The sequence below is a fragment of the Scyliorhinus canicula genome, chromosome 10 (genome assembly GCF_902713615.1).
Source record: "Scyliorhinus canicula chromosome 10, sScyCan1.1, whole genome shotgun sequence".
NCBI lineage: Eukaryota > Metazoa > Chordata > Chondrichthyes > Carcharhiniformes > Scyliorhinidae > Scyliorhinus > Scyliorhinus canicula.
The window spans coordinates 58,461,275-58,473,795 of record NC_052155.1 but is presented as its reverse complement, the minus strand read 5'-3'; the positions used below and the strand labels follow the sequence as shown (position 1 = coordinate 58,473,795).

At 44.1% G+C, this 12,521-nt stretch overlaps 1 protein-coding gene across 3 annotated transcripts in view; it reads right to left on the bottom strand.

Annotated features, from left to right (window-relative positions):
• The window catches only part of rad54b (RAD54 homolog B), a 213,489-nt gene that overhangs the window by 169,720 nt on the left and 31,248 nt on the right, over positions 1-12,521 (bottom strand). Inside the window, exon 1 of one of the 3 annotated variants that reach the window (XM_038809016.1) lies at positions 7,054-7,347. The exons of the other annotated variants lie outside the window; for them this stretch is intronic. The gene's annotated coding sequence lies outside the window, so the exon portion shown is untranslated. Of the gene's footprint in view, positions 1-7,053; positions 7,348-12,521 lie in introns of those variants that run through there. 3 annotated transcript variants of the gene reach the window in all.

Sequence of the window (12,521 nt, the reverse complement as noted above, 5' to 3'; positions counted from 1 at the left end):
TCCTCACAACTCACATCCCCGAATTTGGATACATCACATTTGGTTCCCAGATCCAAATCATTGATATACATTGTGAACAACTGGGGCCCAAGTTGCAGTACCCCACTAGTCACAGCACTCCAGTAGTGACAGCCTACCAACACGACAATGACCTGTTTATTCCGACTCTTTTTTTTCATGCCTATAATCAATCCTTAATCCATGCCAGCATATTATCTCCTGCCCTCTGTGATTTAGAACATAGAACAGTACAGCACAGAACAGGCCCTTCGGCCCTCGATGTTGTGCCGAGCAATGATCACCCTACTCAAACCCACGTATCCACCCTATACCCGTAACCCAACAACCCCCCCTTAACCTTACTTTTAAGGACACTACGGGCAATTTAGCATGGCCAATCTACCTAACCCGCACATCTTTGGACTGTGGGAGGAAACCAGAGCACCCGGAGGAAACCCACGCACACAGGGGGAGGACGTGCAGACTCCACACAGACAGTGACCCAGCCGGGAATCGAACCTGGGACCCTGGAGCTGTGAAGCATTTATGCTAACCACCATGCTACCGTGCTGCCGTGCAAAAGTTTTTTTAACAGCCTCAAAAATACTCCAATAAGTTTGTCAAACATGATTTCACATTCATAAATCCATGCTATGCCCAATCTGATCATTATTATCCACATGTCCTCTTATCACATACTTTATAACAGATTCCAGCATTTTCCCTGCGACTGACATACGGCTAACAGGTCTAGTTTATGGTATTATTTCTCCCTCCCTTCTTACATACTGCAGTGGCATTTTCTATCTTCCAATTTGCAGGAACCATTCCAGAATCCATAGAATATTGGATGATTGCCAATGCATCCACAATCGCCATAGCTACCCATTTCAATACCCTGGGATGTAGAATATCAGATCCTGGGACTTAGCAACCATCAATCCCATTTCCTTCTCCAATACAATCTGTTTGCTATTACTCATTTCTTTCAATTCCTTCTCCCTTGGTTCGCAAATTCTGGGAAATATCTTGCATCTTTCTCTGTGAAGACATACATGAAGTAATTATACAGCTTCTCTGCCATTTCACTATTCTCCATTATAAATTCTCCTGACTGTCTGTAATGGACCCATGTTAATCTGAGCCAAATGTTTCCCCTTTACTTACCTACAGAAACTTTTACAGTCCCTTTTATGCTTTTTTGCTAGATTATTATTCTATTCTTCATCAGTCTTTTGGTCCTCCTTTGCTGCATTGTAAAATCCTCCCAATCCTCAGGTTTACCATTATGATGATGGAGGAAAAAACCTGGAATTATACGTGGAAATACTGGAGTTTTAAAAGACTTGGGAGTTCTATATTTTTGAAAAGGACACGGACCCCGAAGATGGCTGAGAATGTCGGCTAGCCACTGACAGAAATGGCTGCATGGGGTTTCTGTAAGCAACAATGTGGTGCCAGACAAGATATTTGTAAAGAATCCAAAGGCTGATTATCATCTCTGATAAAGGCAAAGGAACAATGACCATCTCATCCACCAACACACACACCAACACCTACAAAGGTGGGAGTTAAAACCTAGCCAAGAGAGCTGTCCATCACCTCTGCATGCTGTGAGAAAAGCGGCTTGAAGTTTCCTACATTGAAGAGGATACATTAACCGAGGCAAGTTCCCTGCAAAAATAGCCATTTTTTCCAGGAACATCTAAAACTCTCTCTGACTGCGAAAGTCGATCAGCCAGCAGAAAGATCGCAGCTGGAAAAAATTGAAATCTCTTTTTCTTTAAATTTTGAGTATCCAATTCTTTTTTCCAATTAAGGGGAAATTTAGCATGGCCAATCCACCTACCCTGCACATCTTTGGGTTGTGGGGCTGAAAACCACGTAAACACGGGGAGAATGTGCAAACTTCACACGGACAGTGACCCAGGGCCGGGATTGAACTTGGGACCTCAGCGCCATGAGGCAACAGTGCTAACCACTGCACCGCCGTGCTGCCCTGAAATCTCTCTTTACCACACCACATAATACCCGAATTGAAGAATCAATTATTCACCAGAACTCAACTACTGGAATCAACCTGCATCGGCTGCAACATTCATCATCCACTGCTTTCAACTCGAGGACTGTTCGTATAAGATTTTATTTATATTTACTTACTATTGGTCAATTCTTACCCCTAATCCGTATGAATGTAGATGCATTTGTTTTACCATTTCTCCTTACTTTTTAGGAGCTAATAAAAAACTCTACCTTAACTGGTTAAATTGGTTCCTTTTTAAACTTAACTATTGGGTCTTGCATAGGTATCCAAGTGAAAGGGAACCATGTTAGAGGACGGGTTTAATAAAGGCACTGAGCCAGTCGTTCCTACTCATCCGGGTTTGTACAATTTGGGGGTATCCCAGCCGGGTGGTGACATTTTGAGGCATCTCACCCGGATCAATAACTTTTGGGGAACCATACCTGCGGATGGTTGTAACATTACTACATTTCTGGCAACTTCATATGCCTTTTCTTTTAATCTTATACAATCCTTAACTTCTTTTGTTAGTCACTGTTGACTGATTTTTCTTTTGTGTTTTTGTGCCCTGAAGGAATGTGTAGTTACTTTCAACTATGTAATAATTAAAGACTAACCATTGGCTATGTGTCGTCATTCCTTTTAATCTATTTTCCCAATCCACCACAACCAATTTGCCCATCATAATTTCCTTTGTTCAAATTTAAAGCCCTGGCTTCAGATTGAACCACCTCACTTTCAAACAGAATGAACAATTCTACCAAATTGTGATCACGAACCCCCAAATGGTTCTTTCACAACAAGATTATTCATTCATCGTTTTTGGTTCCATTATACTAGATCGCCAATAGCCGGTTCTCCAGTCAGTTCCTCAACATACTGGGCGCGATTCTCCGCAAATGCGGAGAGTCGTAAAGGCTGCCGTGAAACTGCCAGTGTTTCACGGCAGCCTCCGCGCCCCCTCCCGGGACCCGATTCTCCCCCCCGGGCGGGGCTAGCCCGTCGCTAAGCCCGCACGCCAAGCGTCACAGCGGCTGACGCGCACGATGACGTCAGCCGCGCATGCGCGGGTTGGACGGCTCCAACCCGCGCATGCGCGGATGACATCACCACGCATATGCGTGAAACCCGCGCATGCGCGGGCCATCATGCCCCTCAGCCGCCCCGCGGACTGATCCTGCGGGGCGGCGGAGGAACAAAGAGTGCGCGGGTATCGGACCCGCTGCCCGCGCTCGGTGCCCACCGATTGCAGGCCCATGCCACCCTTGGCACGGCCGTGCCAATCGGTGCCATGGTTGTCCGGAAAGGCACTTTGCGGCCGTTTTCACGAACGGTGAGAGCAGTGTGTTTGTGTTCGTGAAAACGGCCGTAAAGGCCTGGGAACTCGGCCCATCGGTCAGGGGAGAATCGCTGTTCGCCGTAAAAAACGGCGAGCAGCGATTCGTGTCGTGGGGCAGCCATGGGGGGGGGGGGGGGGGGGGAGAATAGCGGGAGGTCGGGAAAAATGTTGGGAAGGCCCTCCTGCTATTCTCCGACCCGTCGTGGGCAGCGGAGAATCGCGCCCACTGTTTTGGAAAACCATCTCCAACACTCCAGAAACTCAACCTCCACACAGCATTAGTGCTCATTGGATTTTCCCAGTTTATATGCAGATTGAGGTCACCCAAGATTATTGTACTACCCTACATGCTTCTCTAATCTCCTAATTAATACCATGCCCCACACTACTATTACTGTTTGGGGGCATACAAACCACCTGCTAGGGTATTAGTCCTAAACCTGTCCGTCTTGTACAGGTCCCATCTGCCCCAGAATGGATCTCAATGCCTCAGAAACCGGATACCCTCTGTTAGGTAAATAAACGTAGTTTTAAATGATTTATTTTGGTAAACATTAGAAATAAGGTTTTTCAGGGCAGCACGGTGGCCTAGTGGTTAGCACAACCGCCTCACGGCGCTGAGGTCCCAGGTTCGATCCCGGCTCTGGGTCACTGTCCGTGTGGAGTTTGCACATTCTCCCCGTGTCTGCGTGGGTTTCACCCCCACAACCCAAAAATGTGCAGAGTAGGTGGATTGGCCATGCTAAATTGCCCCTTAATTGGAAAAAATAATTGGGTAATCTAAATTAAAAAAAAAAAAAAGAAATAAGGTTTTTCAAGGGTGTTTAATTTAATGTTTCTGTGGCTGGAAGGGTAAAACCTAGTTAGATTCATGCTGGATAAAGGTGTTTGTATGTGTGGGGGTTGGTTAAGTTCCAACTCTGTTTCTATTGTGCTGAGAGGGCTACAGCATGAAAAATTAATTAAAGACCTAAGCATGTGGATGTTGCTTAGCAATGGCACCTTGAAAAAGGTAGAGAAAAGTTTTAGTTTTAGCTGAATTTGTGGGAAGTTGGGAGATAGTACACTGAGGAGTGAGCCTCTCTCAACACTGCCAGGAGAAGCTTGACAGGACAAGGGAGTTGGAAAGATGCAGGCTTCCTAAGGAACACAATACAGTCCAGATAACCAAGGAATTTGGACAGAAAGAACATTTAATGTATCTGAAGTTAAAAGGAGACCAAGGTATTGTTCAGAAGAATTCAAGGAAGAGTAAACAATGTGTTCAGAGTTAATGAGACAATTGAGTAACCGGATTTAAAGTGGGGTAACAACGTTCAAAAGGTAAAACAAACCTCTGGTGCCATTTTAATACAGTCTGGGAATTGAGAGCTAAAGCAACAGTGAGCCGTTTGCACAGCAGTTAAGACAAAGAAATCCTGAAGGGGTTAATGTGAAATCCTGGACTGGATTCATTGTTGAAAGTGGAGAAGAAGCATAGTTTAAAAGTGTCATTTGGAAAATCTGATCTGTATTTGGAATGGAAAACGACATGGGAAAGCATTATAATTCTGGGAAGATTTTATAGTGTGTTTTTGGGAGTGGGGTTTGGAAACCTACATATGATAATCATCTGGGGGAACTCAGAGGAGACATCCACAAATATTCACATGGGGTTCAGAGTGGAGAGTGTATTTTCTCACAGTCATCTTGCATGCTTAAAAGGGACTGTGTGTTAATGAAACCATCATAGTTTAAACTGTACATTGTAATCCATGTTAATCCTAAAACCTGTTTGTAATTGTTAAGGTAAGGGGGAAGTAAAGGAGTATTGTGTTACAATCCAAATTTGTCATCTTTAATAAACATTTTTTTTCTTTTGAAAACTAATTAGTGGTCCCATAATGCTGTTCCTCCACATTTGATCTTGAAAAATAGTTACGATCTTTTGAGCCCGGAGTTCATACTGGAATCTTCCATTCCAGTTATAACATCAATTGGGATTGTAACACCTTCTTCCTCCACCAACTCTCCAACTAAGTGTTCAATTACTCAGACCTCCTATTTCGATGTTCAATAGCACATGGCACTGGGAGTAGTCCTGTGATTACTGCTTTTGGGGTCAAGCTTTTCTATTTTCTTCCCAACTCCCTAAAATCTGCTTTCAGAACCTCATCCCTCTTCCGACTTACATCATTAGTACCAATGTGGACCAATCTCTGGTTGTTCATCCTCCCCCAGAAGGATGCCCTGACACCCTTGACCCCAAGACCAGGGAAACAACGCACAACCCTGGAATCAGATTTACATCTACAGAAATGCCCAGCTGATCCCCTGACTATCGAATCCCCTGTCACATTAGTGGTTCTACTCTTTTTCCTTTTCTTCTGTACAGCTGAGCCACCCATGATGCCACAGACTTGGCTCTGGCTGCACTCCCAGGGGAACAATCATTCTCACCTGTATTCAAAATGCATAACCGATTAGCACACAAGATAGACTCAGGGGATTCCTACACTACCTGTCTGGTTATCTTAAGACTGCCTGGCGGTTACCCATTTCCTTTCTGCCTGCATGCCCCTAACCTGCGGTATCACTAACTCCCTAAACGTGAAAGCCACGTAGTTCTCTGCCTTGTGATACATCACCCACCGATCAAGTTCCAAAACCCGTTGTGGGTGGCATGGTGGCACAGCATCAGGGACCTGGGTTCAATTCCAGCCTTGGGTGACTGTGTGGAGCTTGCACTTTCTCCCCGTGTGTGCGTGGGTTGCCTCTTGGTGTTCCGGTTTCCTCCCACAGTCCAAAGATGTGCAGGTTAGGTGGACTGGCCATGCTAAATTACCCTTAGTGTCCAAAAGGTTAAGTGGAGTTACTTGTTACAGGGATAAGTGGGGGTGTGGGCCTAGGTAGGGTGCTCTTTCAGAGAATCAGTGTAGACTCCTTCTGTACAGTTGTGATTCTATTTGGATTCTAACTCAAGCTTCCGCAGCTGGTGATACTTGCTGTAGATGTGTCCATATAAGACACACAGTGCGCCCATGGCTTTCTACATACTGCAGGATGCACATTCCAGTCGGCTGAGCTGACCTGCCATACTGCAACTTTAGGATAAGTAGAATAATTTACTAGTTACTCGCCAATTACTTCTTTCCCTTTACTGAAGTGTTAATTAGTGGAGGGTGGAAAAGAAAGGAGCAGCTCCCCCACTGAACTCCCAGCTTGATACTCCAAGCACTCAAAGCAGCAGTCAATGCACACCAAGCAACTGAGGAACCCCTGTTTTCATACTAACTGAAAAACATATTCAAGCTTCTGAAAATCCATTTAAACTAGCTTCCTAATTAACTAGCTTAATTAACTTAATACAATGGAAAATACAATGATTGAGTACAATTCCAGCCAGTGATGTACTTTCCCCCCAACATGTGCCAAGACGTATCAGCTTTAAAAGCTGACTCTGATTTTAAACCCATTGTTATGAAACTACACTTTATAAAAAATGACTATGAAATTACTGGCTGGAAACGACTTATTGTTTTTAAAATGGCTAAAGTCACACTCCAATGACTTGAAGTCACAGTCAAAGATGGATAACCTTTTGCATCACAGTACCTTCTACATTCCAACGGCATTGAAATGGAGGCAACCCGTCTGAAAAACCACACCAGGAACAACTACTCTAAAAGAGTATGAATGGGGGCCCTCTTACCCCATTAGCGAAGCATCCAGACAATCACCTTGGTAGAGGCAAATCAGTAGACATAATCACTGGACAATGGGACTCTGGCTATTAAAGGAATTTACTCAGACGTAAACTCATTAAGTAACTGAATTCACTAGGCATGACCATATTTGGGTCATTGGACAGCTAGAGGCCGTCAGGTAACAAGCCAGATAACCACCTGTTCGCTGCAGATCAGAACATAGGCAAATGAGACAGTGGAGAAACAAGACCCTGAATGGGTTCCTTCCGTCTAACTCTTTCCATACAACTTGCAAGTTTTGAACCTGAACTGCTGATTTTAACTAGCTACATGCCACAGGCAGAGATGTTTTTTTTAAAGAACTTAGCCCACAGCTGCTCTCTCCAGAAGGACAGATAAATCATCCTTCTATATCTTTAAACCACCTCGATGTCGAACGCAGAAGGACTAAGGAGTTCAGTCTGAGGCCAGCCAAGTCACTAACCTTCACGAGCCAATTAAGCCAAACTTGCTTAACCTATCCTCCCAATCTGTAATCTATTTGTGTATTTGTATGTGCGCCCATACAGATTGAAATGTTTTAATTATTTTTCTTAGACTAAAGTTTTAGTTTTCAAATCTCAAAGAAACCTATTTTTGATAGACACTACACATAAACTTTAAGCACACATTGTATTGGTAAGCACATCCTTTTATAGAAAACAATCTGTTGCAGTCATCAAAAAATCTGTCGCAGTGGGTAAAGAGGGAAGCCATCCTACCCCTCCTCACCTGGTTATAACGCCCATGTTTACACCCCGCTTGTGTTATACAAGAAAAAAAACCTTCCTCGCTTTCACTGGAGTTTGATCAATATTAATTGGAAGATGGAGCTGCAACTGGTCGATAAACCCTGAACCTATCTAACATTACGGCTGTCTAGTTGCAAACATGAGACAGAAAAGATTAAAATTAGCTGAATTCTGAGATATAGTTGTGTTTAATTAGTATTTGCTCACCCATATTTTTTTTACAACATAGGACGTGCAAATATGCAGCTTCCAAAGCATAACCTTTTCCCCTCCAAAAGTAACTTTCATGGGTATTCATAGCTGTTAAAAAAGGACAGCAACTGCAACCAACTTATAGAAAAAAGGATGAGAATGACGGAATGCACTGTTTCAGTAGAGAATCCCTGTTCATTAACTTAGGGAACTGTCAAAGATCATAAAGTCATATGAATCAGCAGCAGGATGAGGCCATTCTGCCCCTCGAGCCTGTTTGGCATTCAGTAAGATTGTAGCTGATCTGATTATGGTCTCAAATCCATTTTCCTGTGCGCCCCCATAACCCTCAACTTAATAATAATCTTTTATTGTCACAAGTAGGCTTACATGAACACTGCAATGAAGTTACTATGAAAAGCCCCACATTGCGGCATCTGTCCAGGTACACAGAGGGAGAATTCAGAATTCTCAGCTGGTAAGTGAATTGAACCCGCGCTGCTGGCCTTGTTCTGCATTACAAACTAGCTGTCTAGCCCACTGAGCTAAACCAGCCATGCTTCCTTGTAGATAAAAATCTGTCTAATTCCGCCTTAAATATATCCAATGACACAGCTTCCAAAATCCGTTTCGAAGAGAATTCCGAAGATTAAGAATCCTCAGAAAATAAATTCCTCAATATCTCGCTCTTAAAATGGGAGACAGCTTCTTTTTAAAAATTGCACCCCTAATTCAAAGGGGATCAGTTTTAGATTCCCCAATGAGGGGAGACATCCTGCTTGCCTCTTTTCTTGAATAAAGGTGTAATATTTGCAGTTTTTCAATCCACTGGGGTCTTTCCAGAATAGAGGGTATTTTGGAAGATAACACCCAATTAATCGACTTTCTCTGCAGCCACTTTGTTTAAGACCAAGGATTCGGGCCATCGGGTCTGGCAGACGTCTCAACTTTAAGTCCTATTTGTGTTCCAATGTTAACAAATAAAAGTGAGGATGAAATTATGGTGTAGTTGTAATCCCAATTTATTTTTTTAACTATCAAGAGATTTATATTCTGAAATATCAGACGAGTTAAAGATGCTGACAGAGAACATTCTGGTAATGGAGGTAGTCACGATCATTTTGAATGATAAAGCAAGCTCAAAGGATTGAATAGTCTAATCCTGCTCCAACTCAGACTCTTTAATCCTGAAAATATAATTTAACAATTCAACAGAGTAGCTCTGTCAAAGCAGGTCATGGTGGGTTCCTTTAACTCTGGAATTTCCCCTAAACTGGCATACATGGTTTGCTTCTTCCAGAGAATTGCAAGACATGCATGTGTTTTCTTCTCCTAACCATATGTTTGCAGAAATGGGAAAATGTGAAGAGGTGGCCATGCAGACCTCCAGAGCAATTGACTTTGAGGTGACTGAGGTGAGTAAAAAAAGTTTCACGAAAGATGAGGCTGGGATAGAAGCATGTTATAGAGGGAGGGCTAAATAACCTTGTAACAAAGATGTGTGGTTTGTGGGGTCAGCTGAAATGAAACATTTAGACTATGCACATTGGGCTGAATCTGATGTAGCTGTCAGAATGGGCAGCACAGTAGCTAGCACTGTTGCTTCGTAGCGCCAGGGTCCCAGATTCGATTCCTACTTGGGTCACTGTCTGTGCAGAGTCTGCACGTTCTCCCCGTGTCAGCGTGGTTTCCTCCAGGTGTTCCAATTTTCTCCCACACGTCCCGAAAGACGTGCTTGTTAAGTGAATTGGACATTCTGACTCCCCCAGTGTACCCGAACACGCGCCGGAGTGTGGAGACTGGGGATTTTCACAGTAACTTCAATGCAGTGTTAATGTAAGCCTAATTGTGACAATAATAAATATTTTTTAAATAGAGAATCAGATACTGAAATGCATAGGTTTTGAAGATCTTAATGATGTCTAGCTGGAGGAGATCCTTGCTCAGTAAGAACAAAATTGGATAAACAGAAAGAATTACAGTGATGCTAATGAATCAAAAATAGTCACTGATAGGTGATATAGATGAGAAAAGAAAAGCCAAGGATGGAACGATGTGGTGGGTCGTATCTCAAACAATGACGAATCAGACTACAGAAGGGAGATAGATCACTTGGTTGCATGGTGTACCGAAAACAACCTCTCTCTAAATGTCGGAAAGACCGAGGAACTGATCATTGACTTCAGGTAGCATAGCACATCTGCATCAATAGCTCCGAAGTGGAGATGATCGATAGTTTTAAGTTCCTGGTTGGTCACCATCATCAACATTCTGTCCTGGTCCACTCACGTTGATGCAACAGTCAAGAAAACCCAACAACGTCTCTACTTCCTACAGAAGGTAAAGAAATTTGGCAAGTCTACATCGACTCTCTCAAACTTCTACAGATGTGCCATAGAGAGCATCCAATCCGGCTGCATCATAACTTGGTATGGCAACTGTTCGGTCCAAGATCGCAAGAAACTGCAGAGTGTAGTGAACTCAGCCCAACGCATCACACAAGCTTGCCACCCTCACATTGATTCTGTATACAGCTTCTGCTGCCTCAGGAAGGCAGACAGCATTGTCAGAGACCCCTCCCACCCAGACATTGCCTTCTTCCAGACCCTTCCATCAGGCAGATGCTACAGAAGTCTGAAGACCCGCACATCCAGACATAGGAACAGCTTCTTCACCACAGCGACTAGACTCAATGACTCAGACTGATCTGTTCCCTGTAAGAACACTATTCACGACCCCTGTGCTGCACTTGCTCATATATTTGCTTTGTTTGGCCCCTTGTACTGCACTGTAACCAATCAGTTTGTCAATGTACCATTTGTCAACATACTCTCTTGATTATTCTTTTTTGTCTCCTATGTACGTACGATGTACATTGCCTTGGCCGCAGAAAAATACTTTTCACTGTGTTTCGGTACATGTGACAATAAATATGGGCAGCACGGTAGCAGGGGGCCTCACGGTAGCATGGTGGTTAGCATCAATGCTTCACAGCTCCAGGGTCCCAGGTTCGATTCCCGGCTGGGTCACTGTCTGTGTGGAGTCTGCACGTCCTCCCCGTGTGTGCGTGGGTTTCCTCCGGGTGCTCCGGTTTCCTCCCACAGTCCAAAGATGTGCGGGTTAGGTGGATTGGCCATGCTAAATTGCCCGTAGTGTAAGGTTAATGGGGGGATTGTTGGGTTACGGGTATACGGGTTACGTGGGTTTAAAGTAGGGTGATCATTGCTCGGCACAACATCGAGGGCCGAAGGGCCTGTTCTGTGCTGTACTGTTCTATGTTCTATAGTGGTTAGCACAATTGCTTCACAGCTCCAGTGTCGCAGGTTCTATTCCCGGCTTGGATCACTGTCTGTGCGGAGTCTGCACGTTCTCCCCGTGTGTGCGTGGGTTTCCTCCGGGTGCTCCGGTTTCCTCCCGCAGTCCAAAGATGTGCAGGTAAGTGGATTGGCCATGCTAAATTGCCCTTAGTGTCCGGAATTGCCCTTCGTGTTGGATGGGATTACTGGGTTATGGGGATAGGTTGGGGGTGTGGGCTTGGGTAGGGTGCTCTTTCCAAGAGCCAGTGCAGACTCGATTTTGGACATTAAAAGGCAATTTAGCATGGCCAGTCCACCAAATCTGCACATCTTTGGAATGTGGAAAGAAACCGGAGCACCTGGAGGAAACCCACGCAGACACGGGGAAAGCATGCACACTCCACACAGTGCTGTGAAGCAACAGTGCTAACCACTGTGTTACTGTGGCGTGCTACTGTTGAGGATAGTCTCAGTGCTTTGAGGAGGTACCACAGAAATTCAAAAAGGCAGCAAGATGGGAACAGTGGTATGTGCGTAGGTGAAAACATCATGTGCAACTGAAGGAATTTTCCCTTTGGAGGAGATCAAGGTCATCTGATCGGCCACCTAACTTTGAAAGCCTTGGTAAACAACACATTCATTTGAGATTAAGAAAGGCTGCTCAAAAATTACAATCAAAGGAAACACCTAACAAAAGGACCAGAAGCTCAGACATAGAGCAGAAAGTGTAGAGGACACAGCAATCAAGAGAGTTTTTGAAGCAAAGTGTGGTGACATGAAAGACAGGGGTATGGAGTTTGGAAATGAACAACTGTTCACAATACCAAGTGCATTAAACCAAAATACAGTTTACCGTATTTTTTGAGACTTGATATTGGACTTTCAACTGGACTCAATAGATAGAGTAGACTAAGAGAGGGAGGGGGAGGGTAGGGAAGGTGGAGGCAGTGGCATGGTGGTAATGTAACTGGACTAACAATCCAGAGGCCAGGCTAGTAGTCTGGGGTCATGGGTTCAACCCCATGATGACAATTGGTGGAATTTAAATTCAACTAATAAGAATCTGGAGTTGAAAGCTAGTTTTAGTATTGGTGACCATGAAGCAATCCGACATTGTTGCAAACACCCATCTGGCTCACTAATGTCTTTTAGGGAAGGAAATCTGCCATCCTTACCTGGTCTGGCCTACACGTG